The sequence below is a fragment of the Monopterus albus genome, unplaced genomic scaffold (assembly GCF_001952655.1).
Source record: "Monopterus albus unplaced genomic scaffold, M_albus_1.0 scaffold336.1, whole genome shotgun sequence".
In the NCBI taxonomy this organism is placed as follows: Eukaryota; Metazoa; Chordata; class Actinopteri; order Synbranchiformes; family Synbranchidae; genus Monopterus; species Monopterus albus.
In genome coordinates this window covers 227,797-233,639 of record NW_018128216.1, presented here as the reverse complement: position 1 = coordinate 233,639, position 5,843 = coordinate 227,797, and the positions used below count along the sequence as shown (strand labels likewise).

Here is a 5,843-nt window from a genome sequence, read left to right as displayed (position 1 = left end):
TTTCCGTTATGACTTTTAAGTACTCACAGGCATCGTAAACGCAATCCTTTGTGCCTTTAATTTGGGTTGACTGCTCACCTATGGTGACTTTAATCGCATCGACCTCTCGCTGGGTAAACTGCAGACTCGTTTTTATGTCCTGTATCTCTCTGGTCATTTTGTCGAATCTCTTGTTGTTCGTCTCCATAAGTATTTGCACAAATCCTTTGAAGCTTTCGTTGAGCTGAGTGAGCAGGGCAGTGTACATTCGCTTCTGATCTTCCAGCAGGTCTTGCAGCGCTCTGTCATAATTTTCTTCAGCTTCGACATCCTCAGCGACATCGGACTTATTGGGTTTTTTCCCTCTTGGAGGCATTTCAACAGATGTAGACTTTTTCAACGATTTGAAGGTGTAGAAGATATGAAAAGATATGAAAATCCCAGAACAGACAAGAGGAGCAGAAAAAAACGTCCGCTCTCGCTTGCAACCTGGAAGCCATTTGCACAGGATCCAGCCATTTGCTTGTCCTTGAAATATTGTACAATGCAGTATTTGACTGAATAACATTGGATTTTGGACTTATGGTCTGACAAAGTGATTTGTATTTGTTGAATCTTTATAAACTGAACCATTCATTGACTAATTCAAACATAATATGTAGATTTTCAGTGAGTCCACTTGAAAAACTACTTTGGGTCATTACATTGGCGATGGCGATGGCTAGGACAGTTTTGTTCCTGTCTGCTGTCATCTCGGCTCCTCGGGAGCTGTGCTGCTGACAGGCCAGCATGCTCTGAGAACACTGATGCCATGGTTGTGGTGTGGACTGAAGGGGAAAAAAAACAGGTGAAACAGCTCTGAGCGACTTCTACAGCTTCAGTAGTAGAACAAGTTTCAAATTTTGAATAGCATTAAGTTCCAACTGGGCATGAAATTATTTGTGATGTTTCTGATAAACCTTCCAACACAGTCCATAACATTTTATTAACTTTTTTTTTTTTTTTTTTAATACAGTGCTGTTTTTGGTGTGGACCACACTATGTCTTCACATAGGCATATTATTGACAGCTGTCTTACCTAATATTAAGATTCTCAGAAAAAGTATAAGTATAAGTATAGGCCACATGGTAGGGCAGACCTTGGTAATGATGTTAACAAATGAAACAGACAATGCACAGGCACTGCCTGTCCGTTGTCTTGACTGATCTTGAAATAAAATCTCAAGTTTTCTTTGTCTGAGACCGAGACAAGATCGTGTAAAAATGCAGTCAAGTCCGAGATGAGATGAGATGAAGACCTTCAAAAAGTGAACAAACCTTTTACTGTTTAGTTGTTAGCCTGCATGTGAACTAAATTCATGTTGAGTTCACTAGTTGCAAACTGATGTGTTCATTCACCATGAGCGTGTTAAATGAACGGTACTTATTTACCACATTCATGCACAGCATCTTTTCATCCTAAAGTGATCTTCACTACTTAATTTGTACATGTATATGCACAGCTTTAGATCATCTGTACACCTTGATTCATGTCATGAATACAGTGTACAAACATTTGCTACACTGTGCATTTGTCCACGAGGTTTTCTTCATGATAGGTATTTTACTCTCTATCCCCAAACCCACCTCATTAGAATCAGCATGACTTGCTGTGTAGTCTGATTTCAGTTCAGTCAGCACAAAAAAAGAACTCGGGCGTTCCAGCATTGCATGTTGCATTCTCCTGTTTCTCAATAAATTATCCAGACAACTAGAATGATTATTCTATGAATATGCACTAAAATCCCTTTCTTGTTTTCTTTCTCTCCAAGTTTATGGCAGTGTGTTTTCAGCTGTGTATGCCTACAAGCAAAGGTGTAGCTGTGTCTATGCAGCTCTTTTCCTTGAGACAAAGGAGGTATCAGTGCGAATTAGCCCCAATACAACTGAACGCCCAAGAGAGCTTAGAGATTCACCACAGGATCTACTGAGTCGTACTGTATATGAGCTGCTGTTTCTTCCTGTTCCCCTCTGCTTCCCTTCCATCACCTCCCTCTTTCGCCCTGCTCCTCTCCTGAGCTGCCCTAACAAGGTTTTTGGAAGATGATAAGGTGTGTTAAGTGAATAATTTATGCAGAAGAGTGCTCCTTATTTATTTAATATGGCTGGATCTGACTGAGTGGGCACCCTGTGTCCCCAGTTGCCAAGACACTGTTGGCTAAATGAGTGCATGCTCGGCTTGATGGAGGGCCAAAGTGGCAGGCATTTAGAGAGAGCAAGGAGTTTGTCGATTGTATGTGCGTCTGTGCACTTAGTGTATGCATTCCTGTAAAACGCTCCATGCAGAGCTGTGCAAGTCATGTGACTACTGAATGCACTCCGTCATTGTACCATCTTAGTTTTTAAACCCTGATACAGACAGATCACATGAGAGAGCATCACCTGTTTCAAAATACCTCCAGGAATTTTGTATTTTACTGGACCATTGTAGTGGAGAAGGAGCAGAGTCAGAAGGCAAAGCTTTCAGTCAGAGATCCTTTATTGTTGTATGTCAAAGTCAGTGTTTATTTGTCATATGCACAGTTAGGAAGCGTGTTTCCCTGCACAATGAAATTCCTACATTGCTGCCCACATGAATGCCACAAAATACAAATGAAATATAAAGTAAATGAATAAGTAACACAAAATCTAAGACCCTTTAAGCAGCAAATGCAGAGATAGAATAAATATATAAGAATATAATAAGAGAATGTATGCTACATGGGAGTAGCATGTGCAGTAGTCAACAGTCAATGTGCAATTATGCATGTGTAAACTGAGAATGTAAACAGTACAGCTCATCAGTACATGACGTATTTCCCGGTAATAAACTCCTGTCAGCTGTTTAGGAGTCTGATGGCAGAGGAAAAGAGAGTTTTTCAGTCGAGGTCTTGCATTTCACACTTCTGAACCTCTGGCCAGAAGGTAGGCAGGTGAACAGTCCATGCTGGGGGTGGGTGGGATCTTTGAGGATGGAGGCAGCTTTCCTATGCACTCTGTGGTGGTAAATGCTCTGCAGAGAGGGCAGTGGATGCAGCTGTAGAAGTTGCAAAGGATCCTAGGCGACATGCCAAATCTCCTCAGCCTCCTCAGGAAGTACAGCCGCCGTTGGGCCTTCTTGACCGGCTGTGTGGTGTTACAGTATGTGTCCATGTGAGGCCCTCACTGATGTGGATGCCCAGGTATTTGAAGCTGCTCACCCTCTCCACTTTGAGCCCCCAGATGAACAGTGGCTGATGAGTTCTCCTCTCCTTCCTCATGTCCACTATCATCTCCTTCATCTTGTCCGTGTTGAGGCTGAGATTATTGTGCTTGCACCATGACACCAGACTGGCCACCTCTCTCCTGTAGACTGCTTCGTCTCTGCCACTGATGCGACCTATCACTGCGGTCCATTATTTCCAATCATGACAGTCTGGGGCCTGGCTTAGTCGTTCAGGCAGGTGACTGGGCTCTTCTTGGGAAGGGGGACAATGGTTGTGGTCTTAAAGTAGGTGGGAACAATGCTCTGGCTGAGGGAGCGATTGAAGATGGTGGTGAGAACATCAGCCAGCTCACTGGCGCATGCCCTGAGAGCCCTCCCAGGGATGTTGTCTGGTCCTGCTGCTTTGCGGGGGTTGATCTTCCTCAGGACTGTGCGTACCTGGCCTGGCGAGACAGTTAATGGAGGGGAGGTGGGGGGCTGGGTGGTCTCGGTGTGTGTGTGTGTGTCTCTTCTCTGTGCTGTGGCTGGAGGTTTCAAAGCGGGTGTAGAAGGTGTTGAGGTCATCCAGCAGGCTGTCTGTGGAGCTGATGATGCTGGTGGTGGTCCTGTACTCTGTGATGTGCTGCAGGCCTTGCCACATCCGCCTGGAGTCAGCAGTAGTATAGAAGCCATTCAGCTTCTCTCTGTACTGCCTCTTGGCCGCTGTGATGGTTTTCCTCAGTCTGTACTTCACAGCTTTGTACTCCGTCTCATCGCCTGATCTGAATGCATGAGAGCAAGCACGCAGCATGTGGCGTACCTGACTGTTTATCCAGGGCTTCTGGTTGGGGAACCTCCTGACTTGTATGGTGGGCACAATGTTGTCAATACAGGTACTTATGTACCCGGTCACATACTTAGCATAGTCATGTATGCTGACAGAAAAGCCCTCCAAGGTGTCCGCAGCTTTAAACATATCCCAGTCTGTCTGGCCGAAACAGTCCTGCAGGGTGCCTTAAGTCTCTGGGGCCCAGAGTTTAATTTGTTTGGTGACAGGGTTTGTTTTTTTCAGTCTTTGTCTGTAAACTTGATAAGGAACAAAGAAATGTGGTCCCAGCGTCCAAGGTGGGGGCGGGGTGCAGCCCTGTATGCACCCCGTATGTTACTGTAAACATGATCCAGAGTGTTCTTGCCCCAGGTGAGAATCTCCACATATTGGTAATATTTGGGAAGTACAGTCTGTAAATTGCACTGGTTAAAGTTGCCTGCAGCGATAAATACAGCATTGGGGTGTGCTGTCTCTAGCGTGCTGATGATATTGTAGTTTGCTGAGAGCCACAGAGGAATTGGCTCTTGGGCTAACATACACAGCAGCCAGAAACACAGCACTATGCTAACTATGTATGTATGCGAGTATGTACAGTACGTACAATAATAAAGGGCCTCAAGATGTTTGCTTCATGGACTCAATGCTTCAGTGTTTCCCTGGTAACATTCAAATGTGGCAGCCCACCACAGCAACATCTTTGCCTCCACAAAAAAAGAAAAAATTAATCATTTAATCAAGTGCCTTGATGATCTTCCCGGGAAGCCTGTAAAACGACAGGTCATGTCACATACACAAGTGCAGTTAAAGCCAATTATGATGGAGCATATTTATAGATGTTTTTTCACCCAATAGATAGAATGCCACTCTGTGAAATGTCTCCTCGACGTGTGTGTGAGCCGCACCCATTTGTTTCAAGTCTATGTATTTTCTCTGATGCAGCGTAATCTCTCCAGACTGTTATTTAAATCACCCAAGTCCCCAGTTATTTTCTGTTGCAAACTTTTTTTTTTTTTACTGCTATCCCTACATGAAAACTGTTGACGTCCAGCACATTTCGGCTGTCTGTCTGCCTGGTGAAGACCATTCGTCCGTCTGCTGTCCTTGCAGCCGATCTGTGGCTGATGACTGACAGCTGCTTTGATGCTGAACGTTCCATAGAGGGAATGCTGATTAGGAATGGGAGACAAAACTCAGAGAGGGACAGATGAGGAGACAGGAGGTTGTGTCCATGCAGATGCCACCCTGCGGGAGGTAATGCTGCCATGCCAAATCTCTTTATACACAGTACACTGTTTCATGCAAAAATGAACTATAAAATGCTTTATAAAGGCCTTACTAAAATATAAGGGGTTCTACCAGTCAGTTTTCATGTATGTTTCATCCCTCACCTATGGTCATAAGGTTTGATTAGTGACCAAAGGAATGAGATTGCAAATACAAGTGGCTGAAATGAATTTTCCCCCAGAGTGGCTAGACTCAGTTTTAGAGATAAAGTGTAGACTCTGGACATCTGCAGGGATCTTAAAGTAGAGCTGCTGCTCCTTTATGTCAAAAGGAGCTAGTGTAGGTGTTTCAGGGACATCCAACTGGTAGGAGACCCTGGGGTCAATTCATAATATGCTGAGATTATGTATCTCATATATTCTAGGAAGGCTTAAGGGTTATGGAGGCATAACTTTTAATTCTAGTGAATTGGAAATGTCAGGAATACCTGGAGGGAATTTCTTAAAATTTGCTTCAAGTTTCCACTTAGACTCAAAAATGAAGTGATTTTGATTTTCATGGTCAAATGTCACTGTGACTTCACCTTCATCACATTTTTGGTGATGGTAT

At 43.9% G+C, this 5,843-nt stretch overlaps 1 protein-coding gene across 6 annotated transcripts in view; it reads left to right on the top strand.

Moving 5' to 3' along the window:
* Positions 1-5,843, top strand: part of znf438 (zinc finger protein 438) — a 117,056-nt gene that overhangs the window by 58,859 nt on the left and 52,354 nt on the right. For 2 of the 6 annotated variants that reach the window (XM_020624741.1, XM_020624739.1), the window contains one exon: positions 5,059-5,261. The exons of 3 other annotated variants lie outside the window; for them this stretch is intronic. The gene's annotated coding sequence lies outside the window, so the exon portion shown is untranslated. The remainder of the gene's footprint in view (positions 1-5,058; positions 5,262-5,843) is intronic. One more of the 6 variants, XM_020624740.1, reaches the window with a different exon arrangement.